At 47.3% G+C, this 22,466-nt stretch overlaps 1 protein-coding gene across 6 annotated transcripts in view; it reads left to right on the top strand.

Moving 5' to 3' along the window:
• MTIF2 (mitochondrial translational initiation factor 2) overlaps positions 1-22,466 on the top strand; it is an 857,581-nt gene that overhangs the window by 639,653 nt on the left and 195,462 nt on the right. The gene's annotated exons all lie outside the window — the stretch shown is intronic.

Below are 22,466 nucleotides of genomic sequence, written 5' to 3'. Positions count from 1 at the left end.
TATGAACTGGGACTAATTTCCATATTTTGTCAAGTCTTATGGAAATTTTGCTCACTTTATCGGAAATGTTTAATTGGTGCATCCTCTTATAATATCCTGTGTGTGTTGGCTAACCATTTGATAACCTCCAAATTGAAACTCCCAGAGAAATGGTCTGAATGTGTACTAGACATATTAGTTAAAGCTGACATCACAATAGAATTATTATATGTGGATTGTGAATTGGTAAAGCATTCGCACAAAAAAATGCGTAGTCCAGAGTCATATTTAATTAAATGTCCCTCAAGCTATATGAGAACCCAGTTGATGCGTATTCGGCTAAATTTGTGTTTAACAAGACAGATCTTGGGAAGGAGACATCTGGTGCCCCAAGACCAAACCTTTTGTAGATATTGCCTTAATTACCAAACAATTGAGACTTTATGTCACTTAGTGGTTGAGTGCCCAGCCTTGAAAAGTGTGAGGTACAAATTTTTTCATACAAAATGTAACTTTTATACAGAATATTCGATTGAAAAAATTTGGAATTACTTATTGACTAACACGAATTTCTCTGTTCAAATTGCATTAGTCCAATTTGTTAATCATGTGATTCCTGATCAACCAAGCTAAGTATGCAGGATTTGTAACATTATGTATTTGAACATTTTAATCTTACCTTTTATATCAAATTATTTTTATATCAAATTATCTCTATTCAGATTTACAATGTATGAAATTATTGTTGATGTAAACAATTCTGTTTGAAAGGTTGAATTATTCAGCCAAATCAATAAAAAAAAAAAAAAAAAAAAATTAATCGTTATAGACCGGGTCCAAGCGCTGGACCCAGTGTTATGGACCCAGAAAGCCAAACAAGGCTTGTGGGTCTATAACGCACAGTACGATCTGAGGGTGGGTTCTATAGTGCTATTGTAACATGGGTCACTTTTGATACTATATAACATGGTTACCTATTATGTGGACCTCTAGATTTTTGGGAGTTCAGCTCCCATGATCTGTAGTCAGCATAGTCAATAATACAGGATCATGGGCGTTTTCGCCTTAAGAAAAGAGTAACCACATAATGAATAACCATAATATATAGTATATGTATAGAAGTTGATAGTACTTGAATCTGGCTGGACAGTCATAGGGAATTGGCTTCAGGTACGTCTGTGCTGCCGATAGCTCTGAAATGCACAATTCTGAAAATGTTTGGGTTCTACGAACCAATCTGCTGTCTCTGTGTTTGTATATCCTGCAGCTTGTCCATTGAGAATGTTCTTTTTTAGCATTCCAACATTTATAATAGGCTATAGCTATAAAATGGACTGACAAACCAGCTTGGCGCATGTTGTTAGTGGTTCTGCTGGGACCTACATCGTAAAGTGCACAGGTAGAGGAGACACAGGTACAACTATTATAACTAAATGGGAATGTAATTTGAAGGTACGAAAGGGGAACAGAAGCCTAAATATAAAACGGGAGATAAGAGCACGCACAAAAGATGATATAACAAACAACAAAAACGAATTATGAGTTTGTGCATAGAGTATAATCAAACCTTGAACCTTGCAAAGAGAACATCAAATTACATTGCAGTTGTTTACTCATACATAGAGACCCAGCACCTCCATGAAGAAACAGAGAGAGTGTTGTCTTTGTGTGCATGAGGCACTATAAAGTGCCTACTCACTTTCAACAATGGTAAAAGTTAAGTATCTCACTGAACCTTATAGAAATCATAATAGGGAACAGGCTGAAAAAGTCTGAAGACGATGGGGAACGCTTTTAGGAAATATATGATAGGATTCCAGGGGAAATCTGGAGTCTGTACCAAAACAAGGGACACTAAATCAAAGGTTGGAAATGCAGTACAGATAAATGAAAAGGGCATGAAAAGTTGAGACCACACTGAATACAAGCTTAGACATCATCTATTTAAATCACTACTGAATAACACTACTACCCTGAGAACCTCACTCTAGACTTTTGGACCAAAAGAGGTATCCAAAAGAATACTGGGAACCAATAGCAATACCCCTTACAGCAAAAGAAAATCGAATACCATCACACTATCTGGTGACTGGAGCTTGTACATTTGTAATAGCAACATGTAACAGAATTCTATTAAAATGCCTACAAACTGGGGGGGGGGTGTGGCCCGGCGATCAAATGGTGAGGATGCAAGCATTGTGAGGTCCATGCCTAACCCTGCTGTATCCTGAAAATATGTGGACCTCGCTCTGCCCTAAAAGGGAACTGGCAGAGTTCGGGGGACTAAAAATAGATAAAGGAAAATGAGTTGGGAGCCGCCTTGCTACCCCTCTGTCTTTACACTGCAAGATATTGGCTCTCAGTGTGTACAACTGAAGGGGAGAGGACTCCATGAGACATAAACAGGTTCTCAGGAAAGGAGTGACTTCTTCACTGGAGCCCTGAAGGTGACTGGGACTACTGAAAATTCCCCCTTGAAAAAAGGCACGGACTGAAGAACACCCGCGACCACATGGGTGGGAGGACCTGCCTTTGGATGCTGATGACCCTGTCAACAGAGCAAGTCTGAGGACCAAAGCTGCCATGGCGGCTGCAAATGGCCTTGAGGTAAGACAGGCACATGCTGGTACCCTGGTGGCCCAAGGGCAGTCTGCATCCGTGCAGAGTCCAACACCCTGGTGCCTAGGGGCGAAGAGTCACAGTATTAAATATGCGTCTATATCCATTGGTGATGAGTGCCGGTGAAGTGTGTGATATCTCTTGAATTCCAATATATTTGTGTTAATCCTGTGGGTGAGTAAGAGTCTGATATATCAGGCTGGGGTTGATTGACGCCCCTGGAAATATTGGACTGACCATGCAGGATGGTGCTGTGGTGGGCTGTTCTGGGGAACTGTAGTGTTGCCCCTTGGAACCTATGGGTAACATTGACTAATTACTGATCCAAGTAGACATCGAGTACCTCTGGGTAACATTGAGTGATTACTTAGCGAAATAGGCAACTACAAGTAAACAAAGTGATCTCTGCATTTTGGACGATGTAAGTGCAACATATCTGTAGGCTAGAGAGCTATTCCCTTGCGTATTTTGAAGTGGTAGTCCTGAACAACTACTCGTTCTCCTTTTCCCATCCTTCGCCAAAAAAAATAAAAAACAAAAGTGTGTTATCTCCAGCAGTAAGGGGCAGTTTCTCTGCAGGGCTGAACTGGGACTTTGGCACTGAAACATCAGCCTCCAATATGATTGATGGAGGGGGGCAGGAGACCCACCATGGCATATGCCTTGGTCTTACTAGCCACTAATCAAGCTAAATCCAAGAAAGACGTAATACCAAATACTGTGAATGGTTGAGAGATCATAGATGACCAGAGCTTACAATGTCCCAAATGCTGCAATATATACATGACTGGTGGCTCTCTTAAAAACAAAATTGGTGAGGTGGGAGTAGACTTGTTAAGAGTGTTATCAGTGTTAAGAGTAGTCCTTTGGAAAGTTTCAGACAGGATGGGTGCGACAAAGAAACAAATAACCACGCTGGTAGGCGTAGTAGGGAAAATGAACGTGCAAACGGTGAACCTTGAGCACACAACTCAGTTCTTTGAATATAAAGCTGAGGATGCCAATGGGCACTCACAGTAAAATATCCTATGTCTCACAGGCTTAACAGAACAGATTGAAGGAGATTTGATGGTGCTGTCCTTGGGAGAATGGTTGGCAAATGACTATGGAAAGAAAGGCCTTTATTGTTTCTACTCAATGGAAAGAGAGCACCCACCTCTTTAGTACCGAATGCCCTTCGCTTGGGGCCTCATATTACATTAAGTTTGTGTAGAGAGCTCGAGGAGTAGCCTCCCTTATGAAAAATCTCTGCCATGAATGACTCTGAACTCCCTGTTAGATCCTGGGTGTGGATGTGGACTGACAGTTGTTGGAGGAGATTTTAATGTCATATTAGACTCTTTAAAAGATGGGACTGGGTTGATGAATAAGAATCATATGAAATCCATTAAGCTGAACGGATGGGACAGTACTTAAGGACTAATAGATGCATGGTGGGGTTTAAGACCTGGAGATACCTGCTGTTCATTTCACTCTTGTTTTCACTGTTCCTTACCCAGATTAGGTTTCTTCCCTCCTAGATCCAATATGCACAAGGTGAGGGCAATATTCTTTTTACTTTTTATTAGGCATACAGCTCAATTATATGAACCTTTACCTAAACTTTAAAATAACAAGTACATAAATCATCATTTAAAATACATCAATGTATTAAAAAAGCAGGATTTAACACAAATAAAAATGTTTCAAAAAATGTATCAGCATAATTGCAGGTGTAGGTAAACATCATACATGCAATAAAAATCATCGGAGGAGTTCCTGCCAAATTTACAGGTTCAATCGAACACAATATCCACTAAAAAGAATTGCCCACCATTTTTTGCTCGTTAAAGTTCTATAATGCATTTTACATTTATCGAAATAGAGGGATCTCAATTCAGAGAGTCCCTCGCATTCCATCAGGAGGTGTCGCAGAGTTTCCATAGATAGATTACAAAATCAACATCTCATATCGAACTGACAGTCCTCCTTCCAAGTTCCTAGAAATTCCCTGGTAGGAAACCGATTAAATCTCATTCTTAGGACTGTGTTCCTGTAGGAGGTAAAAGGAAACTTGCCCAAATATGTGGGCAAAACATTAACATTTTTAAAATGAAAATGTTTACACTATCTCGCCAGTGGGATTTTAGATCATTCACTTATGCCCCTATTCGTGGGGCTCCTGGGACCTAGAACTGCTGTACAGTGGAGACTCAATGTCTATAATTTGATTAACCCTGACATGTTATATTGAATTAAAAAAAAAAGTAACAGCACAATGCTTTCAATTGAATTTCAGGAAAGTGGGCAATGCTAATGCTCCATAGGAAGCCTATACCACCGCCCTGAACGGTGAGGTGATCTTGTTGGTTGTAAAAATGAAGACAAAACAGTTGGAGGGAGTTATCACGAGGGGAAGAGAGCATCGCTTGCCTTGATGTGGAATTTCTGCCCAGGCGAGATGAAACACTCCGTCTGGATGACATGAGGAATCTCTGATGGCTGAGCAGGGGCAAGCTTACGATCCAGAAGTACAGACTGGGAAACTGCTGCCATGGCTAGTGTGGCATTAGGAAGCAGATAGGTGGGTAGCATTGATTTAAACTGTCAATGTAATACTCTTAAGGGAGGGAGCGGATGTGGCAGATATCTTTGCATCGTATTATGTCAAAATATATGCCAGTAACAATCATTATAGTAGAACAAAAGAGGTGTTGGCTGGAAGGTTTAGAATTAATCTCAACCTCTGGCATTGTTCTGGGCAACCCTTCAGACCATCGTTATTCACCTGCCAAGCCATTGGGGAAAGACCACATGAAAATCTGGCATAGTCCCACCCTTAAGGGGGTAGGCCAGCCCGCACTGCGTGGTCACATCCCTTCTACATGAGACCACAAGCAACCCCAGATATTTTTCGGCCTCAACAGTAACAGAGTGATTTCCAATACTTTTCAAATGTTCTTCCTGGACCTACCGGTACTACAGTTAAATGGGCAACAAATAGACATACTGACTGCTGAGTTTACATTTTGCTGAGATTGAGCGTTGTGTACGACAGCTGAAAGTGCCAGGACCCAATGAACTCCGAACAGAGTAATGAGTGGTCGTGGCAGAAGGTATACTCAAACCACTCATTGGCCAGTATGGAGCTAGTAGGTCGGAATGCACTCTTCTGCAAGATCTAAGAATAGAAATGATAGTAGTAATCCATGAAGCTGGATTACTGTTTACTTTATGTGAATCTTACAGGCCAATTAGTGCTGTCAATTCACTTATGCAACGTTATCCCCTCATTGGTCTATCCGTGCCAATGCATGTTCATACCAAGAAAATCTAACCAGGAGAACATAAGGAAACTCTTTAACACCATGGTTCTCTCTACCTCACTCCCTGACTCACTGGCTAAGAAACCCATTTCCACTATATAACAAACATTACATACCTGTAATGGTCTTTCTGATGCTTGTATCTGCTTGGATTCACATCCTTTGCATAGGCTGACATCGAGTGGTTGATGCAGAGTATTGCATGACTTATTTTTGGAATTCTAAAAGGTACTGTGACTTGTCCTGTACCCATGAACCTTCACACGTCAAGGTTCTCAGATTGTTTTATTTCTTACCCGAGATTGCATGAAGTGTATAGTAAATAATCTGAAGAGGTGTTTGTTGTCTATGTACCTTCTACTCGCACTAAGGGGAGGAAGGGTGGGCGCATATGAATCTAAGCAGATACAAGCATCAGAAAGAAAATTACAGGTATGTAATGTTAGTCCTCGGAGGCTTGTGGATCTGCATAGAATCACATGCTTTGCATAGACTATCGAGCAGTATCATTAGAAGGAGGGTGGGTTGTTGGAGGGAACAAGGGAAACTAATGTTTGAACACCATCTGTCACACTTAGTCATTACTTGCTTGTGTGTCAACACAGGAATGTTGAGGGAAGGTGTGACCCGAACTCCATGTAGCTGCTTTACAGATTGCCTCCAAGGGTTCATTTTCAATGAAAACCAATGTAGGGCCTGTATTAAGTGTGTGTGCTCTAGGTGTAAATGGCAGTTCCTTGTTGCATAACCTGTAACAGTGCTGTATGCATTTTACTGTCCATTTAGAAATGGCTGCCTTTGAGAAGGGGTCCCCTTCTCTTCTGGCAGCTAGAGAAACAAGGACCTGGTCTGATTTCCTGATTGGCTTTGTTTTGTTGAGGTAGAACATGGCAGCTCTCCTAACATCTAGTTTATGGAGGGGCATCTCTTAAGTGTTCTGCGGGTCCTGCAAGAACGCTGCCAGTTCAATAGATTGATGGACATGGAATTTAGAAATTAACTTTGGTGCGAAACGTCGGTGCGTTCTTAAGCCCACCTTTATTTTTATGTATTCTGATGAAAGTTTCTGTTATGGACAATGCCTGGAGCTCACTTACCCTTCTTATCGAAGTGATAGTTATACGAAATGCAGCTTTTTAAGTGAGATCTTTGAGGCTTACCTTATGCATAGGCTCAAAAGGGGGACCCATAAGCTTACTCGGGACCATGTTCAAATCCAATCCAGGGGTGACCTTGCCATCGGGGGGTATAGTCATTTGACCCCTTCCATAAAGGTTTGCCTGACTGGAATCCTCCACCATGAGACCTTGCTTTGTGATGTTGTGTATGCAAATAGTGCAGCTAATTGGACTTTTAAGGACTTAAAGATGAGACCCGAGTCCAACAAGTGAAGTAGATAGTGTACTGTATGAGCTGTTGAGCAGTCAATTGGGTTTAAATTTGACTTTCTACACCATGCTACAAATCGTTTTCATTTGTTAAAGTAACAGTGTCTAGTGTTTGGCTTACGTGCTTCGTTTAATATTTCCATGCATCTGCTAGGTAAATTAAGATGGCCGAACTCTATAACCTCAGGAGCCTAGCTCTTAAATTAGTCGTTTGAGGATGTGGATGAAGGATTGACCCTCGATTCGGTGACATGTCATAAGGACATGTCAGCTTCATTAATGGGCACATGGAAACCCTGAGAATGTGGGACTATCATGTTGTTTGAAGTACTCACATTGGAGCAACTAGAATCATTGTCAGATGCTCCTGATGCCTCTTGTGAATCACTTTGTTCAAGAGTGGTGTCGGAGGAAAAGTGTATGCAAATATCCATGACCTACTGATCCACAGTGCGTTCCCTTTGGACCCCTTCAGCCGGAACCTTGAGGCGTAAGTGTGGCATTTTGCATTTTCGCTCGTTGCAAGGATATCCATGTTTGGATGCCCCCAACGTGAAAAGATGCCCTTTACATTGTTTGAATGTAATTCCTGTTTGTGAGCTGAGGGCTGCCTGTGTTTCTGCTTAGTGTATTTGCTTGGCAGTTGTGTTCCCCTAGAAAGTGTTGCGATGAGAGGAAAATTCCTCTCTCAATGCTCCTCTGGACGTATACAGGTATATAATGTTTGTTTTAGAGTGGAAATGGGTCTATGCTAGTGTGGACAGATTTAGGGAGTGAGTCCCATCCTGTTCATTGATGTAAAACATGGCAGTTTTACTGTCCATGAGAACTAGAAACACTTGTGTATAGGCGCGTTATAAATGCCATGTTGTTAAAAGGTAAGCCCTTTGTCAACTTGTAAACACACGTCACAATCACAAGTTTTCCTTTGTCCTCCACTGAAGCGCTGATACCACTGTTTGCAAAACTTCCACAAGATCGTCCCATTTGCCATGTGTCTGCGACCATTGTTTCGCTAACCATTCCTTACTCTTACGTCCCGTCCCTCGCTAGGGATGGGAGACAGAACTTTTTTCACCAGAAAAAAAACCTTCTTCCCCTTTAAATTTAGAGGCGCGCAGGGGTGCTGTCCTGGGAGCATGCGCTCACCTGACTCTGCCCACCGGTGCCACTCCCCAGTCCCCTTTTCCGGGTTGACGGGAACGGGCCGATTTAACCAGTGCTCCTGTGTTTGGCTTCAACCATGTAATACCACGCGCTCTTCCCCGGATACTTTTTTCTAACTTTTTTGTCTTCTTTTTGTCAATCAGGTACTTGGTCCTCGGGCGCCATGCTCCTGCCAGGCGCATGTCGACTTCAGGGCGTCAGCAGGTGTCCAGCCTGCGAGGGGCTCTTCATTACGTCAGACCCCCACGCTCTTTGCCTCAGCTGTCTTGGCCCCGACCACGGCTGGGAAGGTTGTACCGTGTGCAACGCACTTAATCCATGCGCATTGAAGAACAGGCTAGTTCGGTGGAGGGAGCTCTACGAAAATATCACCTCTAGAGTGCGTGAAGGACTTTGTCAGACATTGATCAAGGCCCAGAGGAGGGCCACTGTCTTCCATCGCACCCTGTAAGGGCGGCTCTTTCCCAAGGAAACGCCTGAGCGGGAGGAACGTTTCTGGTTCTCGCACCAGCACACGTACCAAGGCTAGTCCAGCTACCGGCCTCATGGCCGAGGGATCAGATCCTTCCGGACACAGTGCTGATGGACCGCAAGGTTCTTTTACCGGGTGTAATACCCGAGGGGGCAACGCACTAGTACCGGCCTAATGTCCAAGGAAGCGCCTGCACGCAGCACTACCGGAGTCTTGGAGGAGGCCAGGCCCAGTATGCCAAGCAACACGACTTCAGCACGTGGCACGCAGCTTGACAAAATGGCCACCGCGCCAGACAAAATGGCAGCTCGTCCAATGCCACTCCTAGGAACGGAGCATGCGGGAGAACGAGTTACAAGGTGGGACTGGTGTCAACCAGGTATGTGGCCTACAGTTTATCCATCAGCAATGCAGGCAGGTTTCCTCTGCAACCGAGACAGTGTGCGCTCCGGCCCCAGGAGCTGTCCGCCACTCCGTCAATATCACTTGCCACTTCTTCAGCCTCTGAAGACAGGTTCTTCGAAAGGTTCCTAGCGCTGATGCAAACTCCTCAGAGGGGGCCATCCTTCAGGATACTATCAGGGACATGCTCCCTCCGGCCACTCCACCGGCGCCCATAGTCATTCCTCCTATGGCTCCAGCGCCTCATGCCCCAGTGCAGCCCCTGCGGCTCCTTTGATTCCGGCTCCCCTACCTCCCACAGTTCAGGCCATTCCACACTAGCCTCTGCAGCAGCCACCGGCTCCGGTTCCTACACCGCAGCCCACAGCGCCCAGTACTCTTCCACCCGCTCCGGACAACCTGGTGGACACAGATGAGCAGGGGGACCCTGACATGCCGTCGTCAGCCAAGGCCTGCCACGAACAGCTTGCAGGTTTAGCAGAGTATTTGGGCCTTCCTCAACCGGCGGTCGAACAACCGGAGGAAGGGGTTCTGGCAGAAGTACTCACTCTACGCCCCCCTGCTAGAACGGGGATCCGGATGCAGAAGGATGTTGTTGCCTTGGCCAAGAAGGGGTGGCTCAAGCCACACTCCGCCCAACCTGTCAATAAGTGCCTCGACGCCAAGTATAGACAAATAGAGGGGGATCCAAGCTTGCTGTCGGCACACCCTCAACTGCACTCTTCGGTGATCGCTGCAGGTCACTCTACTCGAAGCCTCAGTCGTCCTCTGCGCTGCTAGGCAAGGAGAAGATGATCTTGGAGGCGTACGGTAAGAAGCTGTACTCCAATGCCTCTCGACACCTGCATCAATCTAACGCGGATGCCATGCTGGCAGCCGTTACCCAAAGGCTTTGGCAGGAAATAGCCGACTTCCTTCCAGAACTTCCGGTGCAGAGCCAAGCACGCTTCAAGGCGGGGCTGGCAGAGGCCAAACTGGTGGCACAGGACATCATGGAGTCCACCGTGGCCCACATTGATACCTCTGGCAGGGACATATGCATCGCCACGGACATGAGAAGGACTGCCTGGCTTCGGGCTACTAAGTTTAACCCAGTCGTCCAGGAACGCATATTGGACCTTCCATTCAAGGGTAGTGACCTCTTTCACTCCACCACTGATGAGGAATTGGATAAAAAGAAAAACAGTTCGCAAACTGCAAAGTCTTTATCCTAACGAAGGCCTACACCCAGTCGCATCAACGCTCCGATAAGGGGCGGGTGTTGGTTTCGGGGCTTCCAAGAACGGAGGTCGAGACAGCCTGACCATTCTCTGAGCCAGCACCAGCGCAAACAACAAAAGGGGGGGAGGCAAGGGCTTTTTCCAGTCCCCCTCCTCCGCAGCAGCCTCAGAGGAAGAGAAGTCATGACACGTCCCTTTGGGTCCACGTTTCACCGGTGGGGGGCAGGCTTGCCTTTCACGTGCAGTTTTGGTGCCAGAACTTTTCGGACCCCTGGATCCTCTCCGTTATCCACAGTGTACTGCCCACCTGTCCCTCCCTCTCATCCCTTCTCCCCTCCGCTCCCACAGATTGGGACAGCAACTCTGTTGGCGGAAATTCGGTCGCTCGTAGAGAGCCAGGCAGTGAAAGAAGTCCAGCCTTCCAGCGAGGATTGGGCTTCTAGTCCAGGCTTTTCGCCATACAAAACCAGGCTGGCCTGAGAGTTGTTACGCTCACCTGGTTCCCACAGGGGCGTCGATCGGACCCGGACAGCTGCGGTCTCCAACGTGAAGCGTAGTGCAGAGATGACAGTCTTGACTGGCCCGCCTAATCTCGTCTGCTTGACCCGTAGAAGTATTCTCCTGCAAGTGGAGAAAGGGATTTAGCCCCGTGGATTTTAGTGATGGTCCCTCCCCACTGTTCTCGTTCTCCCCACTAGTCACCTCCGATATTCCCAATTAGTATCCTCACCTTATGTTTTTAAATGATGAGCTCTCCATCCTGCGTGGCATGCAGGGGCGCGTAGATACCAGTTACTTCACTGGTTTGGTGTACTGGAAGAGTTCTGGAGGAATATTGACTCCGGGGTTTATAAAGTTCAAAGAGTTCAATATGTCCGATGTTCACTCTTGCATCCCCTTGTTGAATTGCAGCTAAAAATATTGTCTGGAGGCTGCTGATGGCGTTCAGGTAAGAGTCTGTATTACCCAACACTGTCCGGTAAAAGTTGCGTGAGTTTAACTTGTTGTTTTCTCTCCCTTTATAGATGCGGCATAAGAAGATGTGGCGTATTGAAAGGTAATGCCTCCGGTGCTAAATCAGGTAAGCCTGGTGGTAAAAGTGATTGTATTTGTGGGCTCTCTAGGCTCACCTTGTTATTCCTTTTGTTTTCCCCCAGGTATTGGAGTTCGCCAAAGAAAATGATGGAGGCAGCGCCAAGTCGAAAGATGCTGTGGACTGGTGAGTATGGCACGGCGCTGCAGCTGGTGATGCGACGTGTGCTGAAGTAATGTCCTTTCAGGCTCAGAGTCGTGCTAGATCCAGAATCAGGTAAGGAATTAAGATAATGTCCGTGATCTAACCTTTTCTCCTTCTTTCCCCTTTTCCTAGGAGCTCCAGATTCGAGGCGGGCGTGGCAGAAGACTGGATGCTGGCTTGCAGGCACGGTGAGCGTTACGCTGCAGAATGCAGAATAACGCAAAGCGTGTGTTGCTGGTCGGGCGTGGTTTAAATAGCCTCAAAAGTAGTCCCAGGTAAGAAGTCCCTAGAACCACACCCAAGTAAAAAATAGTCCCTGTAGTAAAATAGTCGCCTCCAGGCTTCACGTTGGCTTGGATTCATTTACAGCATGGTCTGCCTGAGGTAAGTATTGACTATGAGCCATAGGCGCCAGGACTGATTTCTATTATGAGCCTGGCCCTGGCGCCTAATGCGCCAGGACTGAACCCAGATAGCCCCTAGCCGGGGCTGCTGAGGTTTTAATAAATGTCTGGATGCCTGCTTCCGGGGCTGATGGGCTTGGTCCAGATGCCCGGGGGTAGGCATCATGACAGAGTTGTGTTGGACCTCTCCACCCTCAACCTCTCCCTCCCTCTTCAAAAATTCAAGATGGTTACGCCAGCACTCAGAGACATTGGACAAGGGAGACTGGATGTGCTCCCTGGATCTGAAGGACGCTTATCTACAAGTCCCGATTTAGCAGCCGCATCGCTCCTTTCTGTGCTTCAGGATCATGCACTGCCATTTCCAATACAAGGTGCTACCCTTTGGCCTCAACTCAGCCCCCAGGGTATTTACAAGGCTCATGAATGCAGTGGCAGCCCTCCTCAGGGCCCTGGGCCACCACATCTACCCGTAACTGGAATGGCTCGTCAGGGCGAGATCTCCAGAGGCGGTTCACCACACTTCCGCCGCACTGATGACCACACTCCATGACTTGGGGTTAACAATCGACCTCAAGAAGTTTTAGCTGCAGCCTACGCAGAGCCTGACTTTTCTGGGACACGAGCTCTGAGAGAGTCTTTCCCTCAGAGGACAAGATCACATCAATCAAGAGGGCCACTGCTCACTTCCTTACCAGAGCAGTGACCTTGGCCTGGTGGTACCAACACTTGTAGGTATCATGGCAGCGGTTCTACTGGCTGTACTCCACACGAGACTCAAGATGAGGAGATTACAGCTGCACTTCGCAGCCTCCTGGAATCAGGAGAAGGGCTCCCAAGCAGAGCTGGTCAGCATTCCTCCTTCTCTCCACTCGGACCTCGCATGGTGGTCCAGGGACTGCAATCTGCGCAGGGGTAAGCCCTTCCGGCAGCCTGGCCCGCAGGTAACCATCACCACTGACTCCTCCCTGGAAGGCTGGGGGGTCACTCTGGACAGCCACAGGGTCCATGGAGTCTGGACCAAGCAAGAACAGTAGTCTTATATCAACTAAAAGCTATCTGGCTAGCTCTCAAAGCTTTCCTCCCACTTATTGGTGGCAAGATCGTCCTCATACAGACCAACAATACCACAAGCATATACTATGTCAACAAGCAGGGGTGGGGTACCAGGTCCCCGCCAATATGCAGCCCAGCCATCAGCATGTGGATATGGGCCCTGGAGAACATCTACCTCAGGACTGTGCACCTTCCAGGGGAGTCCAACCTGGAGGCGGACAGGCTCAGCAGACTGGGAGTGAACAATTGCGAGTGGCAATTGAAGGATCAGGTGCTGCTGGAGACCTTCAACGATTGGGGGCATCCTCAAGTGGATCTCTTTGCCTCCTGGGACAACAAGAAGTGTCAGCAGTTTGCGTCCTGGCAGGGGCAGCGCCCCTGCTCCCTGGGCGGTGCATTCCAGATTCAGTGGAACAGCATGACAGCGTATGCCTTCCCTCCCACAACCCTGGTCCACAGGGTGATCTGCAAGATTACGGAATCCTGTCACCTCAGCATCATTCTGATAGCTCTGTGGTGGCCAGCGAGACTGTGGTTCTCCGAGCTTCTCAGCCTTTTGGACAGGCCACCCATTCACCTGCCGATGGGCCCAGCTCATCTTCTTGTGGGGGGAAGGGTCATACACCCTGCTCCACACAAATTAGCCCTCACAGCGTGGTTCCTGAGTAGGTCACGCTGAAACACCTGAGCCTATCACAGGCAAACGTAGAGATCATTCAGGGCACTAGGAGCAAAGCTACTAGGAGCCAGTACAAGAGTGAATGGACTAGGTTCTGTCATTGGGCAGACTCTAAGAAGTAGACCCCCATGACGTGCACTTGGGATGATGTGCTCTCATTTTCAGCACACCTTGCTCACTCGGGTGTGCAGGTGGACACATGCTGCACCTATTTGGCAGCCGTAGGGGCATACAGAAATTCGGAGGAAGGGATCTTCTCCTCTGCCAACCCGGTGGTCAAGCGACATTTGGCGGGCCTCACCAGGCTCTACCCGGCCATCAAAAAACCACACTCCGTGTGGGACCTCAATGTTGTGTTGGGCGCCTTGGCGCACAAACCGTTCGAGCGTATGGCGTCCGCGGACATCAGACTGGTCACCATTAAGAAAGCTCTGTTGGTGGACCTCACCTCAGCCCGCGGGATCAGCGACATCCAGGCACTGGTGGCTTCAGAACCCTATACTACCTTTCACAAAGATAAGGTGGTCCTGAGAACGCACCCCATGTTTCTCCCCAAGGTTGCGACCGCCGTCCATCTAAACGAGGAGATAGTCTTACCTACTTTTTTCTCCAACCTTAAGGACGAGGCTCAGAGGGTCTTACACTGTCTGGATGTCAGACGTACTCTGAAATTCTATCTGGACAGTACAAAGGACTTCTGCGAGTCGGACGCCCTATTTGTCACCTTCGGTGGGTCAAGGCCCCGGTTATCATGCTTCCAATCAACGAGGCCTACGAGGGGCAGCACAGGCTACTTCCAGCTAGCCTGCATGCCCACGCTGTCAGAGCCAAGGCCTGGGCCATTGCATTCCAACAGCATGTTCCGTGGCAAGTCATCAGCAGGGCGGCCACCTCGGCCTCCGCTTTGGCTTTCTGTAAGCATTAATGATTGGACGCCGCCTCTAGGCCAGATGCTGCATTTGGTCAGGCGGTTCTCAGCAATATGTTTTCTTAAGGAGGGGCTCCTCTCCACCCTGGGGCTACATTCAGTTGTAATCGCCCATACAGTATGGAGGAAAGGGGACAGTACGTAAGAGTAATTAATAGTTACTCACCGTAGTGACTAACTTACTGTTAGTCCACAGTCTCCTTTCCTCCATAGGTCCCACCATCCTCCACCCTAATAATACTGGTGTCATGAGGCAATGTTAATATTGTCGATGTGTCAATGGGGACTGAGGAGTAGCGCCGGTGGGCAGAGTCAGGCGAGCGCGTCCTCCCACGGCTGCGCCCCACGCGCCTCCTAAATTTAAAGGGTAAGAAGGTTTTTTTCTGATGAAAAAGGTTCCGTCTCCCGTCCCTAGCGAGGGACGCCCATACAGTATGCAGGAAAGGGGACTATGGACTAAGAGTACGTTAGTCACTACGGTGAGTAACTATTCATGTACTGGGCGCAAGTGTAGCCTTGCATGTGGCACAATGAACAAGCAGGATGTCATTGTGCCAAGAAGGCCCATTACCTTCCTGACTGTTATCTGGCAACCGACTGCATAACCTGGGATTTGATGTAGTATGTTTTGGACCCTCTTGTTGGAAGAGAAGACTAGAGTTCTCCTTTTTGAATTATTGCCCCTAGAAACTGTTTCACCCGACTGGAAACCTTTTCGTTTTTTAGATAGAGAACCATAGTTGATGCCGAAGGTTTGTTTTCTGCATATGCTGCATGTTTGTAGTATGTCTTCTGTTATGAGCCAGTCGTCCAGATAAGAGCACACTGGAATTGATTATCTGCATAGGTGTGCTGCTACTACCTTTGTAAAAACTTGAGGGGTTGATGCAGTTCTGAAGGGGAGTACTTTGAATTGGTAGTGTGCCGACCACATTTTGAATCTTGAGTTCTGTCGATGTGCTGGCAACATTGAAATATGAAAGTGTGCATCTTTCATATCCAGTGTTGCCATGTAGTCCCCCCTTTTGAGTAAAGTAATGACTTCCTGCAATGTTGTCATTCTGAACTTCTGAGGTTTGTAATGTGTTTGCTGGTCTTAAATCGAGTACTGGACGTTGGTTCTTGTCTTTCTTTGGAAAAAGGACCTACACAGAATAAATACACGTGTTTACCTCTGATGAAGGGACGAGCTCTATGGTTCCTTTTTGGAGAAGAGCTATTATTTCTGAGTGTAGAATCTGTTGGTGTTTTAGAGATATCTTCCTGTATCTTGGTGGATGATCACACTTTAGTTGTTCAAATTCCATGCAGTATCTGTCTTACACAGTTGACGACCCCCACTTCTCTGATGTGATAGTGTATTGTGACCCCCTACCGGGCTGACATGGGAGGGGACCTGAAGCAGTGAGTCATTGTTTGGTGGGAGTAGCCTAACCTCTAGTGGTTTGGCCTCTACCCCTGCTACATCCACTCCTGAAATGTTTCTGAAAGGACGATTGTCCATGATTGGGATACCAAGAGCTGGAGCCTGCTCCTGATGTATAGGCTGACTGGGCTAAGGAGATTGCGTATCCCTGTCCACGAAAAGTACGGTGATTGGCATATGACCCCCCTATACTGAAAGGGCTTATTTGAAGTCTGCCCTAGGGTCTTAAGTGTCACGTGTTGTTTTTTGGTGGTTTCGATGGCATCTTCTACCACCATGGAAAACAGGATATTATCCTCCACTTGCTTGTTAAGTAGCATTGCCTGTGTTTCTGGTCTAAACCCTGACTTTCTGAGCCACGTGTGTCTTTTTAGTAGTGTCCCCTCTGCCACTATTCTACCAGCCGTATCGACAGCATCAAGAGTATTTTTTATAGTGGCATTTGCTGTTTGCTTGTCTTTAGATAAAAAAAGCTGTAAGTATCTCAGACCTTGGAGGGTCATGGAACTCGCTAACTTGGTTCTCCATATGGTCCCATTGGTCTCTGTTAAAACTGTCTTGGAGGGTGGTGTTATTTGCGATGCGCATCTGGAAAGCTGCTGATGTTGCTAATTTCTTCCCAAGAGCTTATATTTTCTTACTCTCCTTATCTGGTGGGGTCCTCACAATTGGTTAACTGACCCTTAGTAAAAAGGTGCATCTGTGGGTGCTGGCTTAAAGTGTTTCTCTATATGCGAGTTAACAGCTCTTATTCATGCTGGAGTATAAAGGGACACTAATAACCGTCTGTTAAATTATTGTAACAGTTGGATATACTGACAATTGGTTTCTTTTTGTTGAGAATATCATCAACAAAGTCAGTGTCATATTTGGACTCATGGGTTGCAATTTTAAAGAAACCTGCCGCCTTTTTCAGGAAATGATTACATAACAAATGATCATCAATGGGTGAGGATGAAATTGGATCATTGGTAATGTCTGGAGATGGGACATCATAATCCTCAGGCTCTGTGCCAGGATCATCTTCTAGAAAAACGTAATTTTACTCATCTGCACCCAGTCCAATAATGGACTCTTCACAAGAACCAGGTCTTTTAGATGGAGGTTCTTCCACCTCCTGAACTATGATCTTTTGCTTAATTGGATGTTTCTATAGAAATGCCATAAATGAAACCATATTGTTAAGAGTGACCACAAACCTATCTTTAGTCCAATGTGAGAAACCTGAAGGTGTCTCTGACTAGTCCCCAGGGAATCTGTCATCCAGGTGGCCAGGACACGGCCATCGCTATTGGCTCCAATTCCTGGGGGGGACCAGTGCGGAAGCATCACCTGGATGGGGGGGGGTCCTCAGGGAGTGGAAGTGGGACACAGACGGGTGAGATGTGGTACCCCCTTTCTTATGACACCTTTTCCCCATCCTACCTCATAGGATATTCTGAATCCCTACCCCCCCCCCCTCCCTTTCCCCACTCGAACACTTTCTTGCACCACAAAAGACCGGACTAATGCCAAAGCCGGTTGGTTACCTGTCATGTCCCAACACAAGGGTCAGGCAGTTGATAACCCCACACACCCAACGGCCCATTACCTTCCCCACAGGGATAAAAGGTGGAGCACGAGAGCACACTACGAGCAAGGTAGACAGCACAACGTGGCAGCTATTCCAGGACGGCAGTTCCAGATTAGACAAAAGACGGCAGGAACCGAAGGATAGAAGAGCCCCTGCCCTCTTCAACCCAGACCTGTGAAGCCTCCGTAGAAGGAACATAAGACCGCGAACAATAGCCAGAGTGTGCTGTAACAGATATTAACGGTACACAAAGCCCTCTTACACTAATAATCAAGTCAGGGAGAGACGTCTGCTACCGTGGTACTGTCCAGGATTACAGAGACCATAGAAAGCCAAGCCGTTCATCACAGCCGGTGAGTCGGAGGGAGACCCGATAAAGAAACCGAACTGTGTTGAACAAAAGTTGAAAGTGGGAAAATAAGGGGAATCAAAGAACTTTTGAAAGTGCAGGGGAGAGACCAGCTGCGGAGTGGTCCGGCACCACGAGGATGCTCATTCGAAAGACTCTGGCTGGCCCGTCCCCATTTTTAATGTTTGATGAAACTACTGTTACCAGAAGGCCCTAGGAGAGAGCCTTGCAGAGATGGTCAAAGTGGTCATACAAGGGTTGAGTAAACCCCTTGTACAGTCGAAAGTCTTTCACCTGTGAACAAAAGGAAGCTGTGGGAAGTAAATCCTAAATCGTGATAAAGTAAAGGGAAGTGAATAATTGGCAATCGTGATCGCGGCTGAAGGATGCCTGCAGAACGGGGTGAAGCATGACAACCCCACGAAACATTGTGATGACAAGAGTGAACCCGATGAGGGATGTACACAGTAGATTGTTTAAAAAGACATTGAGACTTTGTGTATTGTGAATACAACAGGTGAATGAAGGCCGTAGTGAACCCGACGGACGGAGGCCAATATTCGAGAAGGGTCTGAGCCCGGAATGGGGGACCCAGGGGTGAGGAGTCATCCCGCAATGTGTGGAACAAAAGCCGTAGTGAACCCGACGGAGGGAGGCTAACATTCGAGAGGAGTCTGAGTACGGAAAGAGGGGGACCGAGGGGTGAAATGTCATCACCCAACGTACCCATGGAAAGGATCTTTTTATTTTATGATTTTGAACACCTCAGGTCCTCGAGGCAGAGGCTTTTTGTAGAAAGGAGACTTAACCACTGAAGGCCTCGATACTAGAGAAAGGAACTGTAGTCTTGTGCTGGGGTCGCCTGAAAGTGTGCGGTGCTCAGGAGTCCCGTCTTGTCCTGTGATAAAAACGTGGGGAAGGGGAGACCCTCCGGCTACCACATCCTGACTTATCAATTATGCATCACTTCTTTCTTTTCTTGTGAAACACTATCCCACACTTTGTTTTTGTGCTTAGCTGTAAGGATTGGCAATAGATGTTTTTAGTATAGACCCTTTTATTTGACAAGACGCCACTAGGACTGCCTTATTATTGTTTGATGGTCGTAGCTTTCTCCCATTTTAGATTTAGGTTTAGATTAGCAGCCTCATCACGAGTTTGGCGGTAGCCCATAAATGCAGCGGTAACGTTGTTCACAGGTTTGGCTGCATTTACCCCCAACTCTGAGCTGGCGGTAAATGCGCCGGGAAATTCCCAATTTTCAGCACAATTACCGGTAATTGCGCCGAAAATTCCCCATTGGGTCCAATGGACCCAATGGGGAATTACTGTTACCGCCAAACCCGTGATCCGGCGCTATTAGCTCCGGAGGGTTTTGTGGTAATGCTATTAAACCGGGCGGTATCCTGGAGCAGCCGCACCTGTGGATTAAGGGAAAAGACATTAAAATAAACCACGTTGCATTGCCAGCTGCAGCGCCGCGTCATACTCACCTGTCTTTGGAGCATCTCCACGACCCGGCGCAACACCCGTTGAATCGCCGCCCGAAACATCAGCATCTGAAAAGACAAGAACAAACAAAAGGTGAGCGGGGTTCCACCAAAGACATTCTTTTACTTACCGTAAGATACTTACTCGGAATTTTACCGCTCGAGGCAGTGCTGGTCACCATCCTACGTTAGACATTTTCGGCAAGGCGCCGCACCTGCAAAGAAGATAGAGAACTATTGGTTAATTACATTTGGAACAATATTGCATTCTAGACAGTGCTTGGTACAAACTGACTCTTATCTAAGCGCTACCTTCATCCATCGAGGCGAACTCACTCCTTGGATCACGCTGCAAGGGAAAAGGTATGAAAGGAGAAAGAGTGAATTAACAGTCATTTGAACTCTAAAAGAACTATACATTCGGTTTACACACTACTTACCTGGGAGTCTTTGTTGTCTGGAACTCTGCCAAATACCTTCGGATCAGTGAAGTAACTGAACTTCTACGCGCCCCTGCACTCCGCGCAGGATGGAAAGTTAATCCTTCCAAACAATAAGGTGAGACTTTATGAAGGGGAATACTGGAAGTTTTCAGGGAAAATAGTGTTAGTGTAACCTCTCTTCCATGGGTGGCTAATCCCCTTTCCTGCTTTTAGGAAAATACTCTTGCGGGCCAGGCAGACGAAACTGAGTGGGCAAGTGCAGTTGATCATCACTTCGCTACGAGTCACACTGGTGGAGACCGCAGCAGTCCAGCTTCGTTCGACGCCCCTGTGGAATCCAGGTGAGCGTAACAGAAAGACGCAACAACATACGGATACTAGGGCTGAAGGAACCAGACAGGGAGACCCCGAGACAAGTGAAGGAAAAAGTCCAAGCCCTGATAAACCAGCTCTTTGAAACGGATGGGGGCAAGACAGTGCAACTTGAAAGCGCACACAGAGGAGGAAGGCCCTACGGAAACAGTCCCCGCTCCATAGTGGTTAAATTCCTGAGCTACAAGGACAGGACGGAAGTCTTGAATAGGGCAAAGCAACAAAGGGAAGTAGAATTCGAAGGCTCCAAGGTGACCATATACCAAGACCTCTCCAATTTCACGCTAGCATGTCGCAGAAGCTGCAGACCTCTCACAACATGGCTGCAGGAAAATTAAATCAGATGCAGATGGGGCTACCCGTTCTCTCTGGAATTTGAAGTGGAAGGGGTGGACTATAGGCTGACATCGGCGGAGGAAGCGGAGCAAGACCTGAGATACCTTACGGCTGGTGCGGATACCCAGCCGGGAAGCCTGAGGGGCCCATCCACAAGCGGAGAACGACCAAGACCCACCCCAGGCCCACAGAGGAGGAGGAGGAGGAGGAGAGGAGAGGACAAACGGGGAGGAAATATGAGACTCAACGGGCCCTCGCCTCGAAAGGCTTCCACACCGAAGGAACCATGATTCAAATGTGATCCCAGGGGCTAGAGTGGGAGTAAGTTGGGATTTGGATACCGACCAGGTGGATGCCTGGTAAACCATAGAACGTAAGCTGGAGGGGGGAAAACTCATAAGCCCCAAAGTGTCCCCCTGTGAGAGAGGGGGTGTCTCAGAGACTAGTTTAAAACATACCAAGTTAGGGTTCCGGACAGTTCGAAAGTTTAGTTGTAAGTTCGGAGCTCGCTCCAAAACAGCATTCTGTGAGAGAGAGGGCGGTTATGGAATTCTTTCTACACAAAATATGTTTGGGGTGTTCTTAAATCAACAGTCAAGTAGCAAATTTGCTAATGGCACCTGCTTGAGGATTGTGCAAAATGATCTGAAAGCTGGAAGTCTATGCGCTAATGGAGATGAAAGTAGAAATGTGCCCTCCGCAAGGATAAGATGGAATAAGGGGGAAGGGAGGTACACACACCAAGGGGAAAGGTGAGGTTGGGAAGGGCCTGACTGTGGGCACGCTAAATGTGAAAGGACTCAACTCCCCATCTAAAAGATCCCTAGTGGCAAGGGGATTCCATAAGGCTTCACTAGACATACTCTTCTTAGAGGAAACACGTCTGATTGGTGGGGAGGAGAGGCCACTGAGAGGCGAGGGAATAGGAAAGACTTATCGGGCATTTGGGACTGTCAAGAAGCGAGGAGTTGACATCGCCCTACAGAAACAGTGCAGACTGCAGGAGTGCGTAGCCACAAACTTACTGGGATGCCGAATGCTAATGCTACATGGCAGCCTGGAAGGGGCAAGGGTATTGCTGGCAGCAGTATATGCCCCCAATCAAGGGCAGGAAGTATTCCTCCAGGAAGTGGTTAATGCAGTACAAAACGAAGAAGCAGACCTATATATCTTAGGAGGGGATTTAAACTCCTGGGCAAATGAAGTCTGGGATAGGAAGACAAGTGTTGATGGACCAAAAAGTGGGGAAGGCAGGCAGGGGCACCTGGGTAAGGCTTTGTAGAGGAGAGGTCTGGTAAACACATGGAGGAGTCGGCACCCAAGGGAGGAGTGCTACACGTTCTTCTCGCCGCCACACAAAACATATACTAGAATTGATTTTATATTGGTAAACAAGGAACAAAGTGAAAGGGTAATGGACCGCAAAATCAAACCGATGGGGTGGACAAACCACGATATGGTGATCACAAGTCTGGAGATAGAAGGGCTGCACAGACCAGACAGCGCATGGCGATGTAACAAAACACTATGGAGGGACCTGCTCTTTGCAGATCAGATGGCCAAAGCAATAACGGAATACTTTGACCATAATGACACTAGGGAGGTGAGCACGAGGATAGTG

The sequence above is a fragment of the Ambystoma mexicanum genome, chromosome 4q (genome assembly GCF_040938575.1).
Source record: "Ambystoma mexicanum isolate Mex_15411 chromosome 4q, UKY_AmexF1_1, whole genome shotgun sequence".
NCBI classification, from domain to species: domain Eukaryota; kingdom Metazoa; phylum Chordata; class Amphibia; order Caudata; family Ambystomatidae; genus Ambystoma; species Ambystoma mexicanum.
Note: the sequence above shows the minus strand (reverse complement) of the source record. Positions and strands in the feature narration are given on the sequence as shown.